The sequence below is a fragment of the Papaver somniferum genome, chromosome 10 (genome assembly GCF_003573695.1).
Source record: "Papaver somniferum cultivar HN1 chromosome 10, ASM357369v1, whole genome shotgun sequence".
In the NCBI taxonomy this organism is placed as follows: Eukaryota; Viridiplantae; Streptophyta; class Magnoliopsida; order Ranunculales; family Papaveraceae; genus Papaver; species Papaver somniferum.
Window position 1 is genome coordinate 43374044 of NC_039367.1, and position 22430 is coordinate 43396473.

General features: G+C 36.4%; 1 long non-coding RNA gene across 1 annotated transcript; it reads left to right on the forward strand.

Moving 5' to 3' along the window:
* Positions 1-18635: 18635 nt before the first annotated feature.
* Positions 18636-21418, forward strand: LOC113317045. Its single transcript, XR_003343202.1, has 5 exons — positions 18636-18905; positions 19176-19210; positions 19803-19884; positions 19963-20036; positions 20961-21418. It is a non-coding gene; the product is annotated as an uncharacterized LOC113317045 (long non-coding RNA).
* The last annotated feature ends 1012 nt before the right edge of the window (positions 21419-22430 follow it).

Below are 22430 nucleotides of genomic sequence, written 5' to 3' on the forward strand. Positions count from 1 at the left end.
TTTTTTAAACTTAGCCTAGCATAAATTAGCACAACCCATAAAAGAAAATAAAAACAACAATAATAATTACAAACCCATAAAAGAAAGAAAAAGAAGAAAAAGAAAAATTATTACAAGCCCAAATAAAAAATAAAGAAAAACAAAAATTATTACAAGCCCACAAATTAAAAATGGAAGCCCACAGGTTGGGTTCTCTTAATGGGTTTAGGCTTACCTATAAAGCACAACCCAGCTGTTCGGTTTGGTTGCAAAAGCCCAGTTGGGCTTTGGATTGTCCTAAGCTTTGGCTTTTCTATGGCCCAGTTGGGCTTTGGTTCAACTTCTTCACCTTCTGCAGCTTACAGCCCAGTTGGGCTTTGGGTCTTCCTAAATTTTTGTTGGAGAGGCCCAGTTGGGCTTTGGCTCTCAGCAACAAGCTCAGACCAGCAGGCAGCAGCAGCAGATCAGCAGCAGGACCAGGAGCAGCAGAGGCAACAGGAACAACTTCAGCAACAGCAGCCCAGCAGCTCCAGCAAGGGCAGCTGCAACAACAGCAGGGGCAACAGCTTCAGCAACAGCAGCTGCAAGCAAGAGAAACAACACCAGTTCAGTGCAGCAACAATGCCTAACAGTAACAACCCAACAGGAGTTTCAGCAAGCAGCAAGGCAATGCACCTGTTGGTTTCAGAAGAGAAGAATCAGCAAGCAAGAGCAAAAGCAAAGAAAGAAAAAGAAATTTCGCCGCTACCGAGTCCCCGGCAGCGGCGCCAAAAACTTGGTGGCTCTCTAAAAGAGTCACAGAAATGATACCTGCAAGTGCACAGGGTCAGTTGCAGTGAGTGTGCAAGCAGGGTTTGTCCACAGGGACAAGGTGGGAAAATATTGCTATTTTTGGTTTCTTGCTTCTTTTGCTAACTTGTTCTTAGGGGCAGTGAACAGTGAGGTTGTGTGGTGTTATTAACACCACAGTGGACAATTGATGGGCTGTAGAGACAGCAATGGAACAAGAGAAAAAAATTGAAGGAAAACAGAAAAATAAAAGTGGACAGTGAAGGTGGATGAGTGAAGATGTTATGGATGAAATAGGTGAGAACTAGGGGTTTGAATTCACCCTAGCTTAAGCTATGCATTCTCCTATAGACATGTTAAACTCAATTATGTTCTATTATTTCCAAAGCACTAATTGTCTTTCTAAGGTACAACTAGTCAAAAGATTATGAATTCAGCTTCAGTTGCAGCTTATCAACAGCTCATGAACCTAACTACAAAGTATACTAGGCATACATTGTGAGAGTGATCTGTCACTAAACTAAGTTCATTCAAACTTGCTTAACATTCAGGAATACTACACAACAGGGCTAGGGCTTCGTCAAGTTTTAAACAGGAAATTAAACTAACTAACATGTGAGAAACAAAAATTGAAAGATGGAATTAAACAGCAAAGAACAAACATGAACAGAAATTGAAGAACCCTAAATATTAAATTGAAAATTAAAACTAAAATTAAACAGTGATTAACCCAAATTTGGGGGTATCTCGGCTAACCAAGAACACCTTTTACATTCCTTGCAACTTGCCTTTTATAGCTTTTCAAAAAAGCCCTAATTTTGTGAAACCTTAAAATTCGAAAACCTAAATTTTTAATTGAAAAAATTCCTTACTGTTCTCGCGATTTTGATGTCGACCCATGCTTTATCTTCTCTTCCTCCTGCTCCTGCTACGTTTCTAGCTTCATAGCCATCAACCTAGTTCGTCACTTTCACACGCCAACAGTGAGAAGAGGGGCGTGAAATCGACGAACTCGACTGATAGCTAGTAGGGGAGGTAAGTGGTGATGATGGGTTTTAGTTGTTAGGGTTGTAGGGTGGCTGTGGTGGCTGGTAAGGGCGGAGAAGGTGGTGGCAGGGAGTAGGTGGATCTGTTGCAGAGGGATGGGGGAGAAGATGGAGAAGAAGGTGGTCGATGGAAAATTGGGTAAGGTCTGTTTGGCTGACGGGTATAGGTGTTAGGTGCTCGGGTGTTGGGAGGTTGTAGCAAATTGGATGAACAGCGAGGATGAGCCGTGGGATGTGGAGACGATGGATCGATCTGACGACGAGATGGAAGGAAGCGAGGAGCGACCGTTGGATGCGGAAGTACAACGAAACTGACGGCTCAAGATGGAGTTAGGTGCTATAGTGTTTTTCAGGATCTTCAGATTTTGATGCACTATGATGAAGCGACCGTACGATGCTGAGATGATCCAGTCCGACGGCTGAATATGAAGGCGGGTATGGATATTGGAAATGGGTTTGGGTGAGGGTTTTGGGCCTTGGGTATGCCAAGCTCATATCTTCTTTAAGAACAATTCTTCCTCTTCAAGCCCATTTCTAGCCTTTTGGTCTTGCGCACAACATTCCTCGCGGCTTCCTTGTGTGATTCCTCTTGGCTTCCACCACTTTTCTACTCTTTTTGCTCCGCTATTCATCCAAACTTTATTTATTACCTAAAAATGCAAAATTAGTTAATAAAAATATTTATTCTTGAAAACAATGAAAATACAGAATATGGGATAAAATGTAGAATTAATGCACAAAAGATGAGTTAAATGCCAAGAAAAATATATAGAAATATGCACTTTTTAGCACTCATCAGTTGACAAATGCAACATGCGATGTTGGCATTTATGCATATCCATGGAATTGAGTTGGCCCAAACTCAAGGATGATGCAAGAAGGTAGAATAGTCCAAGAGTTGGTCTATGCATTAGTTCAAGGAAGGGCCAAAGCTTGAAAAATGCAAACAAGATAACAATGCAAGAGCGGCATTGTTATTGTCAATCAAATTGGCTAAGTGAAGCATACGACGCATGAGAAACTAGAATAAGTTTAAGGAGCTGGCCTCGATGATTGAAGCACAAGGATTGTCCGTGCATTAGCTTAGAGTGATAAGCATGCAGGGAAAAGATAGCCGAGCATTGGATCAAGGCATAATTCGGTAAAGTACAATAGTAGTGCAATACGGCTTAAGTGACGGTTACAAGTTGGTTACGAGCTTCACAAGCATGCCAATGACGCGAGACAAAGGAGAACGGTTATAAAGCAAGTTTACAACCATGTGGAGTGTTCATAACCACCAAGAATAGGTGTGGCATCAATTGGCGTGACAACACAAAAGGTGGCAGTTGAAGTTGGCGGTTTTGGAAACCACTTATGGCATTCATGGCTGTTCCATGCAGGTGCAAGCGGTTGCACAGAGTTTTGGCTTGATCATTAACTTGTATAAATAGCTTAGGGATCAATAAATTTAGTGTTGTTTGATTGGAGAGAAGAAACACTAATGTAGGGAGTGTTTTAGGCATTCACCAAGAGGGTGAATGGCCTGTTTTGGTTCATGTGATAGACGAGTTTTGTAATCTTCCTTTAGTGCAATAAAATGGGTTTGTTGCAGTATTCTTTGTGTTCATTGTGTTGCTGATTTGTGTGAGAATTATTTAAGTATATGGAAGAACCTCTTATGATTATGGGGGCATGAAGAGTTAGAGAGAAACAAGAAAAGACTTCCGTTGTGCAAAACCTTTAGAGTTAAGGCAGATGCGTACTTTGATGCAAGTATGCAAGGATGAGTGATTGTGGGTCAAGTTGATTCACTGAACCACAATCATTGGCGGTCATGTCCCATGGAAATTTTAGGAGATTAAATGGGCATGTGACACCTGGCATAATGGTAATGGCGTAGTTCGTATAGGCCATTTCGTCAAAATGCACAATTATTATGCATTATCGGGTCCGCGGTGTGGCATAGTAATGCCTTCACATCATATTCCCCATTGGAATGTCTACGCAACTATAAATGATGTGTAAGCATCATTTATACTCTTTCGGCTAAGCTATGAAGCTTACTTGGTGCATGGTCCGCATATGCACCTTCAACCAACTACCCTTCTATATGTTAACTTGCAATTTCTACAACTTAGAAAAGGGGAGCAAATTGACATGTTGCTTCACTATTCATGGGCGTTGCCATGTATTTCTGAATAACCGGCAATGATTGCCGAGTTATATTCTGTCATGCACAATGATTGCGCACCACTCGTCCGGTCTGTTGCACAATGATTGCGCACCACTCTTCCTGGCTATTGCACAATTATTGTGCAATATCACTCGGCCAGCCCTCTCTGGCCTGATGCACAATGATTGTGCGATATTAGCTCTAGGCCAATAACCTTCCTAATACGCAATGATTACGCTGCAACGCCCAAGACCATCTACCCAACTGGCCTAATGCATCATGATGATACACTATTGGATCTAGGCCAATATTCCTCTTAACACAACTGAAGCTTGAGATGAAGCTTCATCTCTAGCCATGTAGCACCTTTTAGCATGAGCCATGCTAAAAACATAGGGTGTTACATTATTCCCCCCTTTAAAGAATTTCTTCCCTGAAATTCAAAACAAAAATTATTGTGGACAAACTCTACTGTTTGGATTCCTGAACAAAAGTCTCATACCTGCTCAGAAATCACGGGTTTCTTCAAGTTTTCGTGAACATCCATTTAGACCTTCTGAGCAAACGTCCTATACTACATACTCAGGAATCCAAAAAGAGTCCATGACGTTAACAAGAATCTCAATTGTCCAGTTGCCAAAATGATATCTCAACAAGGTATCTAGATGGCGTCCCATACCACCACCCAGGAATCCCTAAAGTTAACAAGGTTGAAAAATTTCATAGAAATGACAAAATCTTAGCACAGTACTGTGTGGAACAGAATCCAGTTTCCCACCGTCCCTGACAGTCATTCAGGTTGCCGCTCGTAAGTGGGATGCTAGGCGGGCCTGACAATGCACACCACTGGCCAGTTGCCAACGTGTGGGGATGATCAGTCACATTGTCTACCCATCGTCCCAGACGGTCTACAGGATTTCAACTCGTAAGTGGGGTGCCACTTAGGACAGGCAAACTCGCAGTACTTAAACAAGCTCAACTCGATTCCCAAAGTAACTGACATAGCAGTTACAAACCGTTTCCGCGCAAAAGTTGACATACTCTCCAACTTTAAATTTTCCATAAAAGGAAGTACTCGCTTGACGAGTCCATTACTCACAGTCCCTAGAGTTTTCTCGGAACTTGCTCTATTACCTACTGTGACGGACTGGAAAATTACGCGTAGCGCGCCAGGGCGCGAAGTCCATAACACCCCGGTGCGTCATAATGATTGCTACTTACCGGGCCTTAAAACTAGGCAAATGCAAGTCCATTTTACCTTGCAAGCATGCTCCGTAAGCATGATGCAGCTAAATTAGCTTCCACACCGTTCCAAACTTACCCTTTTCCGCAAAAGGTTGTAAGTCCGTAAGGACAAGGCCAATGCATCTTGCATGCATCACTGGCTTTGCCTCAATGTAGGAAATTCATCACTGAATTTCCTATCTAGTGGAGCGATCGTCATACTACCGAATCTTTTCCATGCCTAAGGCATAAGCCTTGGACTTAGGCATAGGCCGCTCTAATCCTATTTCCATTTCCCTACTTCTCTTACCAACTCTGTGTAGCTTGATAGAAAGTATGAGCATCCACTTGCTGGCATGCAACTAAGCCTCATCATGGCCACAATCATCTCTTGCATCGATCTACCGAGCTTAGAAGATATGAGAGGCCAATGTGTCGCAATCATCTCTCAAATAGATTATATGAGCGACAAAGTGTTGGAACGACAATGCTGCAACTTATTGTGGCTGCCTTACGTACCCTTCCATACTCTAAAGGGATCAAGCACAGATCGTAGTTCATCCACTAAGGGACAAAAACTTAAACCAACTCGTTTGCAAGGTCGTGGCCTGGAAATAATGGTAATGACCTAGTCCGTATAAGCCGTTTCGTCAAAATGCACAATGATTATGCATTATCGGGTCCGCGACGTGGCATAGTGATGCCTTCGCATTATATGCCAGGGGATACGCAATTATAAAATGCGTAAGCATCATTTATACTGTTTCGTCTAGTCTATGAAGCTTACTTGGTGTGTGGTCCTCATATGCACCTTCAACCAACTACCCCTCCCTATATATGTTAACTTGCAATTTCTATAACTTAGAAAAGGGAAGCAAATTGACATGCTTGCTTCGCTATTCATGGTCGTTGCCATGTGTTTCTGAATAACCGGAAATGATTGTCGAGTTATGTTCTATCATGCACAATGATTGTGGACCGCTCGTCCTGTCTGTGGCACAATGATTACGCACCAATCGTCCTGTCTGTTACACAATGATTGCGCACCAGTCTCTCTGGTGTATTGCACAATGATTGTGCAATATCACTCGGCCAACCTTCTCTGGCATGATGCACAATGATTGTGCGATATTAGCTCTGGGCCAATATCCTTCCTAATGCGTAATGATTGCGCTGCAACGCCCAAGGACATCTACCCAACTGGCCTAATGCATCATGATGATGCACCATTGGCTCTAGGCCAATATTCCTCTTAACACAACTGAAGCTTGAGATGAAGCTTCATCTCTAGCCATGGCGCACCTTTTAGCATGTGCCATGCTAAAAACACGTGGTGTTACATGTCACGTTTGGGTCTGAAAACATAATGCCAATTTAGTACAAGCTTCGAACATAATAGTGTCGTTATAGTATGTTCAAGGAACTCAGCCGTGGGAGTTTTGCGACTTGAGACGATACTGATATGACTATGTATTAAGCATGATATTCTTAATAATTTATTAATTCAAGAATAGTGTTTTATATTGTTCTGAATATGAATAACGCCATGTATATGGCATAAAGACATGTATATCAGCGTACATGAAATAAAAAGGTTTCTGCTGGGAGAAGCCCTGAAATTTGGCATATGTAAGTCATTCAAAATAACTTTAGGACCGTTGAGCCTGTTGGCCAAATGTGGTATATTGATTCTCTTGCTAAATACTAATTATATTTATGCAGATTCAATAATCCTGATGCCGGCCCAGGGATTATTTATACAACTAAATCAAGGCTAATTTACTACAAACGCCCTTGTCAAAAAATCACCATCAACAAAGACCTTTCTCGATCCATGTGTCATGAGTCAATCAAATAACGAGGATAGATCAGAATATTAAAACAATGGTTGACAGACGAACCAAATATTGCTTGATGAATCAATAAAATACTGATAGCTGGATCAGTATTAAATTCTTAAATGCTGACAGCTGAATCAACATAAGAAATATTGCAACTCAAATATTGATAACCGAATCAATCTGAGGAATATTGCTCTGAGCAATTAAATATTGATAGTTGAACCAATATTGGTGGTTATGATCCCTGTTGGTCGTGACCCATTGCTAGTTGAAGAACTTAGGTATTGCTATATGGAGCATTAATGATTAGAGCAAATATTGCTAGTCAGAGCTGCTAGATCCATGAATAATTGGTGGTAAGACCAAAAAAAATATTGATTAAAATATATTAACCGAATATTATTTAATTAATTAATTGAAATATTGATTGTTGGATCAATATTAAAATATTGGTGTTTGAACATGTTAAGAATTATGCTAGACAGAGCATTCAGTTCAAAACCCTAATTATGATCAATGAATGACCAACTGAGAATTGACTAATCGACGAAATAGGGACCTCCCCTATGAGTAATGGACCGACCACGTAGTACCTGAATGCTAGACTGAGCATTTACCAAACTCCTTTGCAAAGCAGTTGGTGAAAGGATGATTAATTGTTGTTTAATCTTTACTAAAATTGTGCTTGACTGAGCAATAGGTAGTGGTACCTAATTATGGAAAGAGAGGAACCTACCAAGGGGTGTAGAACCGTCCCTTGGTGGTCGTGGGACCATCTGATGGTGAGTGGATCATCAATACCAGTTGCAGAAAGGAGTTTGAACCAAATATGGACTCTGGATGATTAATTAGGTCAAAAATCATCAAGAGATGTGGGAACGGCTCCGGCAAGCCAAAGGACTGACCATGACCTGTCATAGTGGCGTGCCCGTGTTGCCATGCTCTTCGCGGGCCAATCCTGAGAATTTTGGCATTTTCTGATGGTCCATCGAGCATTGTTTCATCCTTGTATGAAGAATTTGAGTTTGACTGAAACTCTTAATAGTTGTGGAAGGACCACTATTAAAAATAATATTATTTTAATATTTCTCATGATGGTAGAAATACAAGTCATGCTGGTTGCAGAACCACTTACTTTGCCGACCATATGGTTCATGGAAAAATATGGAAGTTACATGAGTTTTGATTGAAAGAGGAATTCTTGAAAGAGGAAACACTAAAATAATAATAAAGTAAGAGTTTTGATAATAAAATATTAAGGAAAGGGGGAAAGGGACCGACCAATCCGGCGGCATGCCTAGCTGGTCGGGCGGTGGTCCCACCCACATGGTTTCCTTTATTTTATTAATTTATTATTATTTATCTCTGTTCCTTTTCCTTCTTTGATCAGGATTTCATTCCTAGTTCTTCCATGGATGCTCCTTTGAGCATTATTACTAAATACACCCGTGCCTCTTGCTCGGAGCTTACTCGGGATGCCACAAATGCCCGAAAGGTAAATATCCATTACTTTCCATGGAATTCGACCGAGAAAAGCATGGATCCTGAGTAAGTGAATATTTAGGGTTTAATTAGTGTATAATTTCTAGGAATTCAATCCGATGAATACTGCGACCGGATTTAATTAATTTGTTGCTCTATACTAGCATGCAATATGTCTAGGAGCATTTGGATATGATGTGATCAACATCATATATTATTCTGGATTAATTCAGACACCAGAGATGAATTCCGAATTCAATAAAATGTGTTGAGTCTTTCAGCTTTAAACGTGAAATATATGGAATATTAAAAATTTTGCCTCAGAAACCCTAATATCGTTGTCATATATTATTACCGCCATGATATTACCAAACTGCGAGTTCACCTTGTGAATATACAAATTTTTTATGATTCCGACACCGATCAGAGATATAATTTTTCCGATATGATTTTACGAATATGACCTTCGTCAAAAATCCACCATCAACAGAAGCGACCCACTTCCTCATTCAGATAGGTGAGTTCTATCAAGAGTGTTACTGTTACACCCTACTTCAATCTTAAATTGAAACTATAGAACTCATTAAGACTTCTTGAAAGTCATCCCTCACATGCAGTCATACTATCACAACAATGCACCATAAGGAGGGACAGAGAATGTAATTCTCTAGATAGTGCATATTTTTATTACCAAAAATTAGTTGTCTCATTCGAAACCTTGATCTTGGAATCTACAGTCATCAAGGTTGAGTATCCTTCATGGTAATTTTATTTCTTGAGCTTAAATCCCACCCCTCGATGCAATATCAAACTATCTCTCTAGATTATCCTTTCGTCGAAGGATCTTCTGATTTTTCGCTGGACTTCACTATGTCTACAAAATTACTTCATTAGAGAGTAGTTGTCTTACCGAATTATTCTTCTCCGAGTTTGTCTATACTTTTCCATTGCTGATTTACTTTAGACTCATATAGTCAATTGATTTTCAGCATGGTGGCCACAGGCTTCAGTCACAGAGGAATATCCAACAAAAGGGTTTTAGTTGTACGACTTCCTTTCATGCTTTAATTTAAGGAAAAACGATATCTGATCTCATGTTAGTCGAGTTCCTCATGTCTGTTGGAGGATTTCCAACTACTTATACATCTTAAGAGGGCACACACATAGGTTAAGATTCTCCAAAGCCTGAAATCACGACATATCTCAGGGTCAGTGCAACATATATCATGCACATACAGAAATTAAAATGTACCTCAAGTACTGCAAATTTCTGATCAGATCATCCCAATAATTCTTCTGGGATCGCAAGTGTATTTTTACACCTAATCCACTGCACATTTAAAACACACATCAAACACTTAGATTTTGATAAAGACCATTTCCGTCAGAGTTTTTTCTGGTTCCAATGATCCTTTAGATCATGCTTGTCTACAACACCTTAGTCTTTCAATCAAATAGTAAACATTACATGTTTTCTAGGTAGTTGTAAAGCATATAAAGGAATATACAAGATACATGTACTACATAATAGTACAGTTATTATATGTTCCTCCAAAGGCTAGTGCAATATATATCATATACTTGAAATTAAATATATACCTCGACCATCTCGATTCTTCGGTCCTTTGAAATTAAAGGCCAGTTATATTTGCTTTCGGGTCGTGCAACTGATTTGGAAACTCTATATATGCCACAAATTTTTCACTTCTGGTCTAGCTATGTTATAAACTCAATTACAAATTACACATTTAGCACTGCAACCACAGTTTTCTAATTACCAATTACAACGGTTCCAGTTCGTTCTTTTTTTAAAAAAAAACCTTAAATACACTGCTAAAGGCAAGCAAAAATAAGGAGGTTAAAATTATTCGCACACTGATACAACTGTGTACTGAGAATTTTGTGTGTACATATCAGAGCATCTTTCCTTGGCACCAAAACAGGGAAGATCGGGTATATTAATTTTTTTAAAGAAAATTAAGGAGCATCATAAGAATGGGAAATGTTGGACAGTGATTAAAATATTTAAAATTTTAACCCGGAACTTTAGATAGGTCACCACACTCGCACTACTTTATAAGCAAACAACGACTCATGTCCTAATTGACATCTCTTATGGTATTTGACTCATGTCCTAATTACCAGCGAGATCTCAAAAGCCAAAAACCCTTACTTACAATTTCCTAACCTAGGCTCAGTGTCGAGAGTATTAAACTACATTGGCCATCCAAAACTATATTGGTGCTAGAAGATTAACAATAAACTAGAAGAACTAAACTTACAATTTCACTTGTGTATCAGTGCTTATTTAAGTTGGCGCTTCCAAATCTTGTATAGGTGCTTATTTATTTTTACATACAAAGGCAGCGTCTGTAGCCTTTACACCTGTGGCTAGTAAATGGCTAGTAAACCATGAAATCTGTTAGAGCACTACTCGGTTGAACCTACTAAGCGTTGGTATGTCAAGGTTGGTTATCATATTTTAGTATCAAAACTCATTAGTCGCTTAACTAGATTACTAGAGTCAACTTCGTTAGGTTAGACTAGGAAGTCTAGAAATGTTGAGACATACAAGTATTACTCTAAAGACATGAAGATTCCGAAGACGTATCGATATCAACGATGACATCATCCTTCCACTTGAGGTTATTAATACATGACTTGACTTGTTTCCATTTCTATATCATAAGCTTTCAAGTCGTTTCTGATTGAAAACATAACATGTGAAGTTATATACATGAAACTCTAGTATAAGAGACTTGATTATCATATTGTGATCAAAGTGTCAAGGAAAATTATATGAATAGTGATGAATGTTTTATATTGGTATACTGAATTACGAAGTATAATGCTTATCTTTTGAACTTCATAATTGCGACATCGACATAATCTTGGTAACTTGTTACTAGATTACATGGGTTTTGATTTCATAACTAGAGAATTGTGTTTAATTACATAAGTTTAAGGAAGTAAATGTATGAACTTGTTTCGTAGTTGAAATGAAATCAATAGGGTTGAAGTTCCGGTTTTCGTTGAAGATCTAAGGTTGGACCGATCCTAACCTATATAGGGAATCAAGGTAGAACCGATCCTAACTTGTTTTAGGAGTCAAGGTAGAACCGGTCCCAATATGCAAAACCTGTTTCTCTAAGTCACATACACTTTAGGGTTTGTGTAATTTGGAAATTGGGTTTGAAAAATAGGAAAGTTCAAGATGTCCACATAATGAGTAATTTGAACATGTGCTGAAATCTTATTTCTTAATTGTTCAAAGATAGTCCTTGATACTCAAGGTGAGATCCCAAACTCAAAATAGTAGAGAATCTTTTTGATATTTTCGAATTAATATGTTTTTTTACCATCAAGCAAAAACATATCTCTGGAAAGATATATTAGTTAAGTGCTAGCTAATATTGAGTTTCCCGTGAGGATTCAGTTATACGGTTGGATATTGGTTGAAATTAGACAAAACCGAATTTAGGTGCTTTACTACATATCTTGAGAATATTTTTTGTTATGGAAATTCTTTGGTGTCCAAATTACCTTGGTCTATCAATAGTGACGTGTGTTCTTCTGGCAAGCTAATCCTGAGGCAGGCACTTTTTTTGTAGTCACTACTGTAGCTGACTAATACTATTACTTGTAATACTATCTTGCAGGGGAGAGTAACCTAATTAGGCAACTTTCGCTAGTTTAAAGACTTCTTTGGGATCAAGAAGCGTCTACTATTATCGTTGGTGGGAAACTAGAATTGCATTGTTATTTTAGTTTTTAATTATTGAATTGATTGACTAACGGTTGTTAGATCTTGATTGCACCTAGTTTGATTATTCTTGAGGGCATTCTCTTCTGACATAAGATCACTCAAACTAAGAGATTAGCGGTAGTTCAGATCATATTTAGAACCGACGTTGACTTTTGGTCATCCACTGTTAAGAGACTCCGTTTTGTACGTCATCGATCATAAGTTGAAATCAAGTTTGTTATTGTGCAGATACAGAAGAATATTGAAGATTTGAAGACAAAAAGATTTTTCTTATTGGTTTCGTATCTTTGTGATTTGCTTCGTGCACAAACTTGATCGGCGATCCAACTAGATCTAGTTTATCTTTAGATAGACTTGTTATTGCTAATCGTATTTAGATCGACAAACTATCATTTGGTGGTATTGATCTGTATCCATATCTGGTAGTTATGTTTGACCTGATCTGGTTAACTTGTTAATCCAGATCTTGGAGGATCTAAAACCGACAAAGGAGTTTAATTAATTTTAAACATAAATACCTTTGTCATGCTCAAACATACATATCTCTGATTAATTTCTGAGATAGGAGAGTGGTTACCAAAATATTAGTCATTTACTGTTTGGAAGATGACCAAAAGGGTTGAGTGCTTAAAGTCTTCATAGAGGCTGAAGAAACTTAAGATAGTTGACTCTATCTTAGGATTCAGTGCGTCGGTCAGATTGGTTATAGGCGCAGGGATACTGAGGAAGCAAAGTAACTAGGGGTAGTTTACTTTGTCTCAACTATACGAAGTTGGTAGTGGTCTTTGTATAGCGGCTTAATTCTGAGAGTATTCTAGACTGGACTAGGTCCCGAGGTTTTTCTGTATTTGCGGTTTTCTTGTTAACAAAATCTTGTTGGGTGCTTTATTTTACTTTCCACGTTATAATTTTTTTTAAGTTATAATTAATGTGATTGCTCTTGTACGTTAATCCTAAACACTTGGGTTGATCCCTATTGTTAAGGTTCGGTTTCGAACTAGTAACTATATAAGAAGTGTATACCTTGTAGTTGCTATCTTCTTGATCGTCTCTGTCTGTATTACATCATGCAAGGTATTGAACTTATAGGTTGTTATCGAAAAGATTGTGACGTCTTTGGTACCCTCGTCATTTCAAAATCACAAATTCTTGAACATACAACTCACTATACATAACTATATAGCTAAATATACAGCTAAATATACACACTTGAAATTTTCATGGTACAACAAACCAACTACCGTTCTTCTCGCTGACTTCCTCGCTCAATTGTTCTTAGACCATCTCCGGTTTTATCGTCAGATAATCCATAATTGCCGGCGGACTCTCATTCTTGTTGCAGGCAAAGAACACTTCTAGTACATACCACCGCTTGATGAATTCCCATTGCCTCCCGCTGCCAACAACTAACAACAGAAACATATACATATCAGTTTACTAACAAAGAATCACCACTTTCAAAAATAGACAATAAGTGGTAAAACTTACCCAAAAACAAAAGATGATTTCATTACTACAGAAGTACAAAATACAAATCAGATATGCAGTTGGCATGGGTTTTTGCGCACATAAAAGATGCTAAACATATGGTTCTTGTACATATGCATGACAATGATTTGAAAAGGGTTCACTGAAAGTACATTTGCAGTGTTAATCAACTACACTAAGAGATTACCAAATTCTTCATACCATCAAATTTGTTTCCTTGCAATACAAAAATAAGTTTGGAATTCTATTGGAAGTACATTTTAGTGTCAATCAATTACATTTTTCAGGGATATTTAAAAAACCAACAATAATCACAAATCAGTCAACCAAACCCCAAACAGTAAGATAAAGAAAATAAGAAAAAAAAAGGAACAAACCCCTAGAAGCAACGTGCAAACAATGGTTTGGCCTTTGCTCAGAATATTTTTTGTAGAGAGACCAAACCCACTCCAGTAAGAAAAATCATTCCAATACATACTACATGGATAACCCAAAGCCTGAAACGACAGAGATACCTATATAAAGAAAAAACAAAAGTAGATAATAGAGGTCAGTAAAAACGGAGAATGTGAGTGAAAAAAATCACATGAAAAATACCTAAAATCAGCGACGCAATTACCAATACAGGTACGACTATCATTTACAGATCATGTCGAATCATATGTCAATTTAACTGCTTAATACATACAGTATATTATATATGTATCGAAGACCATATGTCAGAGCGATAGCAACTATAATCTCAGTGTTGAGAAGAATTTTCGAGCGAACGAGTTCTTCGGCCTAAACAACTAAACTTGTTGAGAACAATACCTTCACAATCTGTACGTAAATTTGAATACACTAATATTTTATAATAACATCATGATGATAATTTAATTTTACAATAACATTATGATAGTTTACGAATATAATGCATCAACGTTTTCTCCACGCCATTAAAAATCTCATAACAAAAACATTTATCTACCTTCTGTACCAGATATCAAAACCCTATGAAAAAAATCAACAAAAAAAAACACATCAGAAGAGAGTAGAGGAGCTGTAACAATGGAGTTTAACCTTTGGTTGAATGCTTTATATAGAGATTCACCAAGCCTAATAATTCTATAAGAAAAAAACATTATTATGGAAATAATACTGATTAATATCTCAAAACTGACATAATTTTAATAATTTTGGATCATATTTACTTGTTGCAATATTTTTATCCAGAAAATTTTGAGAAATTCTATGAATTAATTAGTCATTAATCTTCTTAATAAATGTAACCAATTAATACAAATACAATAAATTAAGTAATTTTCGAGGACAAAGCAGTGGTTGGAAGTCGAGCAACAAGTTGAGCTCCAATCCCCCTCTGAGTAGCTACGCGTACTCTATGAAACAAAAATTTGCCTACTTTGGAAGTCGTGTCATGCATAGTAATAAAATTCTTCAACCTCTTAAGAAAAACCACAAACTCCTCGCCCAGCTCGCCAAAAGTCGTGAAAGCCAAGGTACCAACGCAGTAACCATGTCTAGAGAAAATGTCGAGATATTTGTTGCGCTTACGGTAAACAACACGAGAGATAGCAACACCCGGCGAAATTTTTTGCACACCATTTCCTGTGAAAGGTGAAACACCAGTAACGTTGAAACAAGTGTCCCGTCCATTATCCCAGTTATGCACCAGAATATCTACAGGTCTAGCTTCACCACCACCACCACTATGAATAGAAATTAATTTTTATTATCCTATGGAATAAACAGTAATAAAAAAAAAAATTGAAACTGGATTGTTGTCATTGTGTTCTTCTATTAATGCTTTTTCTTCTCTTCTATTTCTGAATTTTTTGTTTAATATCATGTTTTGTTAATACTTCCAAGATTTTATATTAACGATTTTGTATTTCAACTTTTGAATAGGACTACTTTTTGTGGAAGAAGAAGCGCGCTTCCACAGGTAAGCATGAATTGGTTTAAGTTTTAATCGCAGGTCTAGATTTGATCTAAGGGTTTATTACTTTATTGGAATTATAATTAGGATTAATTTTATTATCATTAGCTTGGAATTATAATTTAGAATTAGTTTAATTATAAGAAGTGTAATCGGACATGAAACATTTTTCTTAATTTTTATGGTTGATATAATTTGATGTAAAACATGATACATAATTTTATGTTAATAGATTAATCGTGATGAATAATATAAACGATGATTTTAGTTTTTTATTTGTTTTAATATTATGATTTAGTTATGATTTTTAAACTACTTTTATTTTTTAATTTATTTGGTAAGTTATAATATTTTGTAAATATTTAGTTGTTTTAGGAAATAATTTTTCTTAAATACGATTGTCCAGAAAATTGCTCCGGATCGTTATACCAAAAATTCCCTACACCTCTGCGCCCGCCAATAAATTGCTGCCATGTGTTCGCTTTCAACCTTCCAAATTCAGATTTCCTAAAGTTCTAAAATCAAAAGATTTTCATAGAGACAAAAATGGAAAACGTTAAGCCTTTTTTAATTATCTCTTGCACTCGTACCATTATATATCCTATATTGTACCGTAGTCCCTAGACTGATTATTTTCTTTGGTCTCACAAGTGTTTCTATAAGCATGTTTTGAACCACCTTCAACTTGTGTCAAGTTGTATAGACCAAGTGAACTGTCGTTATACCATCTGCATAAAAATTTAAAGATCGATTCATATCACCATTTTGCCATTATAGTATGAAGTAATTATTTGTGATCTACAACTCAATGGGTTTGCGATACATCTGTCGATATGCCATAAAAAGGCAGACAGGTAAATGGTTCCTGGTAATTAACTAGAGCCGGTAAGATCAACAATTTCTGCATAACTTTTCTTTTTTTTGATGAAATTTTCTGCGTAACTTTCATTTTTTATAAATCTAGAAAATTATTGATAGATATACAAATGAGGTCCAATGGACAACGGACGACACAATCTTGTTCAGAAAACGAGGTATGCAAATAAAGAAACTAAGGTTACAGTATGCATAAAAATCAATCATGATTAGTAAAAACTGGGACCATTAATAGTTTCTATTACTCTAGTTTCAATCATGATTAGTAAAATGGCACCGTATCTTCTGAAATTTACTGATATTTACTCGTTAATATAAAATGTGAAACAATAGCTTATGTGTAAATAATCTACTTGGATTAACAAAACAAGGTTAGATGGAGAAGAATTGTGGAGGAGGTGGAGGCTCCATCAACTAAAAACAAATAACTAAAACAAAAGAATAATTAACTGAAAGTGTTGAAGAGAGTCCAAAGTGTTCGTCAATTAGTCTATGAACTACCGTACAATATGGGGAATATGGTACGAGTAGGAAGAGATAATTAAGGAAGGCTTAATGTTTTCATTTTTTATCTCTATGAAAATCTTCTGATTTTAAAACTTTAGGAAATCTGGATTTGGAATGTTGAAAGCAAACACATGGCAGCAATTTATTGGTGGGTGTTGAGGTGCAGAGGGATTTTTGATGTAGACGATCCGGTGTTATGAGACAAAAGATATTTTCTTGGATTTTTTTATCCAAAATTCAATAAAATTACCAAAAAAAAGAAAAATCAAAATAACGGGACCAGAATTAACCAGAAAGGAAAGTTAACCAAAAACTCGGATAAATGAGAATGCTCGAAAAAGAATTGTTATAATTTAGAGAATGGGCTATAAATAAGGGAAGCACGTATAAATCATTCCATTTTCCCATTAAACTATCAATTGTCATTTATTTATAAGATTTTTCTTCACTAATGATTAGGTGAAACTAGTTCACGGATAAATTTTATCTCAAAGGATGGACTTTATAACCCCAACTAATATATCTTTAATCGTTCACTGCATTTTTTTTTGAAGCACACTTCATGTATGCAAAAACAAATAAATTATTTATTTTCCAAAATAAAACAATAATTATAATAAAATTAAATATTGCAGGAGGTCCCGGATTCATGCGTTCCCAACGGGCATCTAGCTCAGCTGGTCATCCTCATTCCCTAAAGTTTCATGCATTTTAAAGGTCCCAGATTCGAGCCCCCAATGGCGTAATATTGCAGAAATTAACATGGAAGGTAGAGTTAGTTTGCTCCCCTTGTGACACAAACAGTCCCCCATCCGTTTCGGCTCCTTTGATTGGGTTACCCATGAGACTCGCCGGTAGACTAGCACAACAACATGTTCAATTAATGTAGTAGTATGTCGTTGGAACTTAACTTGTTAGGCTTCCAACTAGTTTCACGTAATAACGTTATCCAATAATACAAAATTAAATGTATCTAATACTATTTTTGATGAGACTCCGATTAGAAGGTTAAAAATAGTAATTGATTTAATTATGATGAACTTAAAGATATAAAATTTTCATGTCAACAGTGGCTAGCACATGTATATAATCATGGTAATCACCGGGTTCTAAAATATCCATTACTCACTGATTGGTTTCTTAATTTAAGGTGCTTCACTTCATTGAATAGTTTCCAACTACTAACTTAATCCAAATATATAATTGTACCCTGGATCAGACATATAAAACAAAACCCATAACACGACACTAATTCGTACTTTGCAGCTTAGTTTCTTACTGCTTACATTTGTTTTCCTTTTCTTCCATGTATGTATGACAATCTTCTTATCCGACCGTGTGCACGCTGTAATTAATTAATAATATAATTTCAGGTGATTTTTCTCTGTTGTGATTAAAAGATGGACAAAGCTTTCTTCTTAGAGTTTCTGGCCCCACCGAAGTATATTTCAGGCAATAGAAAACTTTTGTTTTTTCACACCATCAATATTTCGTATTTCAACACCACTTATCTACCGAACCACCGATTCTTTCGTTGCCTTTCTTCTCCACCGCATCCACATCTCTACCTATTTTTTCTTTCATATAACCAAACCCTAATAATTGTTGTTTCTTTCTTCTCCAGTCTCCACGCATCCAGCATTCCCTCCTCTTCCTCTCATAAAACTATTTCTTCTGCTACCATTTCAACTTATAAAATTTGGGGGATTTTAAGTCGCGGATTTGAATTAACTAGCCGGTGTTTTTGATTTGCAGATGAGGTTAACTAGCCAGTGTTTTTGATTTGCAGATGAGGTCTACCAGTTCGAACCAGGTAATGTTTTTTTAGCAGAACGAACAAGGAAATGTTTTGATTATTCGTTCTATGTCTTTGCATTCGAATTAGAGTTTTTAATTTTACGTTGTTTTGGGTTCTCGGACTGATTTTTAGTTTTTGATTTTTGATACAGTAGGGGTTGTCAGAATCAAAATGTAGAATTAAGTATTTGATAATATCGTGGTTTTAATGATTTTATTTGATATTCACTCCATGTTTTTGCATTCAAATTAGGGTTTCTGATTTTATGTTGTTTGATAGAAACAGTAACCAGGAATCAAGACGGTTGGCGCAGTCTAAAGGTATTAATGTTTCTTATGATTAAATTGTGACAGTAGAATCTAATAGAACCCAAAACAATTATGGAAATTAGATGTGTTTTTAATTGCTGAATTACAATTGATGTTCGATGACTTCGATCCCAAACAGAAGGAAGAGACGTAGAATCCAATAGAACCCAAAACAATTATGGAAATTAGATGTGTTTAATTGCTGAATTACAATTGATGTTCGATGACTTCGATCCCAAACAGAAGGAAGAGACGGTTGTAAACTAATGGTGCAAAAATGCGGTATTTTTTTTTCCTTTTGGATTCTGATCAAATGTTAAAATGATCAAATGATGCATTGTTAAAAAAAAGAAAAGAAAGGAAGGTGATCTTGACGAGTCATAAACCATATTTGTGATTCATATGGTCTACATGTACACTATAGTAATCATGGGGTTCTGTTGTTAGACCTCCCTAATGGCAATATGTATGTTATTGGAGGTTATGACCCCTATTGATTATAGTTATATTTTAATTAGATAAGTCTCATGGTCCTGGGAATAAGCGTTGAGCTTCGTTTACTTTGGTTAATTCTATGTTTCATTCTAATATATATGCTTTGTAGGATTATTTGTTTGGCGCAGTTATAGGAAAAATAAACTACTCCTGATGATAGTTAGGAACTTGATGAGACTCTCCACAGAGAGGTAACTGTTGTGAACATTTTATATGTGTCTATTAGAGCCTTCATTCATGAACCTGATTGTTGTGCCTTTGCTTAATAGGTGATGTGGGTGGAGGTTGGCATCAGATTTATCACATGTGTTTCAATAGATGATGAATAACCTACTTCTGAAAGGTATGATGAATACGCATTGAAGAAACATGTGTGTTTCTGGGCATACTAAAATGAATAGAAATTTATCCATAGATGTAAAGTTGATTGGTGATAAATGAGTGGTTACTTATAACACTTTATATCGAATGTTGTAGGTTCAACAACCTCAAGTAATAGTAATAAATTGAAATTTTGTCCAAGCAGGGTCATTTAAGCTCGACCTTCCTTCTGGATTGGTTATTGGTCAAGATTAATTTTATAAATTTAACATTCTGAGAACTCAAAATAGAATTTGTGTTTGAAGGTCCACAGTTGAGTTAAAGTGTAGCTAAAGCCTAAAGAAAATGAAAATAATGTACTGGTTTCACACTAAACACAAAATATGCAACTTAAAGAAATTCATTGCTTAATTGAACTCGGGAGCTTAGATGTTAACCTGTAGAATAGTGTTTCGGAAAATGGTAGCTATAACTGAGGTGAAAATCCACAAGAAGATTTTAGCACTGAGGATTTAAATAGCAATAGAAGGAACTACCAATAGTCTGTAGGTGGTTTGCTTTGTAGAGTAGAAAGATTAAACATCTGCATTTGAACCAACATTTGAAGACTAGAGGTATTTCATTAAACTCGTTCCAAGTATTTTTAAACATGAGACTTTAGAATTCAGTGGCAGATTCTATATAGGACTTACACACTTCATGCTAAGAACAATTAATTGAACTTCATGTTTTGTATTATGTTTTTGCATTCTCTACCAATTTGCAGGTGCAACTGCAATATCCCTTTATTTTTATACAAGCATATTTGCCTGCCATGTTGACTCTAGTGTTATATTTTATTGGGATACCTTGGTTGGTGCGCTCTTATTGTGAAATAATCACTATCTTGGTATTTTAGTATGTATGGAGATATTTGATCAAAATTCTTTCTTTTTATTGGCGCCAGGCTCTGTCTTTTCCAGTATTTGACTCTGCTAGCAAGTGGGTGGTGGATGCTTTGTCTGGTGGGATTTACTCTCATCCCAAGAATTGATGATACATGATGAGGACACATTCTATTTTAGACTCCAAGCAGTATATGTCGCCAGTTGCTCAGGATGTGAAGCCACTAATGACGGAAATATAGCATATGTGCAACAGTCGGGCAGCTTCAAAAGCAATATCACTTGGAAATTTATAGTGGTCTAAGATGTAGCCAGCATCACAAGGATATGGAATTCAGCAATGACGGAATCATAACATATGTGCAATAGTGAGGAAGCTACAAAGCCCGAGGACATAGTTAGCGTACACCATGAGAGGGAATCGAATTAGAGAATAATCTACTAAGATATGTCAAAATTCTTTATTCTGTAACAAACAGTAAATCCTCAAACTAAGTAAACATATATTTAGCTTATTTTTACCGAAGTTTGTCCAGACAATTGCAGTATGCAATGGAAATGTTTTTGTTATAATAATTTATTTAATACAAAATAGGATATGTCACATGCATCAGTTTAGTCGGCAGATGGAACAATTTGAACCCGTGCAACGCACGGGCGCAACACCTAGTAATAATAATAATAATATGATTTCAGGTGAATTTCCTCTACTGTGGTTAAAAGCTGAACAAAGCTTTCTTCTTAGATCTTCTGGCCCCACCAGAGAGTATTTCGACCAGTGGGATTCTATCTTTTGGTTTTTTCCCACCACCAATTTTCGGTAGTTTCGAACCTACTTCTCTCTTTGGTATTTACCGATGCTTGCGTCTCTACGAACCCTCTACTACCACCGCGATTTTACACCAAACCCTAATCTTTGGTTTTTTTACCGATACTGCTACCACCATGTTTTTTGGTTCTAGTACTGCCTCTTTTTCTTTTCATCCTTTTTTTTTAGTTCTAATTACTTATAATTTGGTTTTGTTTTGCAGATTCATTCTAATTATTGATAATTTGTTTTGTTTTGTATTGCAGATAGGATTCTGAAAAGGGTTGATCTCCGTATAAACATCGTTTGATTTTTTACTTCTTGGGTTTTCGTAAAGTTTTCTATGAGAAGATATATTAGATTGATTTGGTTTTGTACTCATTAACAGTGATTTTGGGTTTTCGTAGGATTTTCTTCTTCTCTTTTTCCTTCGATTACAATTGCTTTATTTAAATTAAACAAGTTTCTCTTGTTTAATTATTGTTATTCTAATTGTTTTGCTTTGTTTGGTACATTAATTAATGTTGATTTGTGGAGATGTTGAGGGGCTACAGGCCAATAAGTTTGATAATTTATGCTCTTGAGGATGCAAGTTTAGTGTAATACTTTGTTCTGTTTGAATTCTTCAATATCAATTTTTTTACTTTCCCTTTTTGGGACAGTAACAAGTAATTATATTTTGATTTGCAGCAAAACGTGGATAAAAATGTATAAAGGTTTTAGG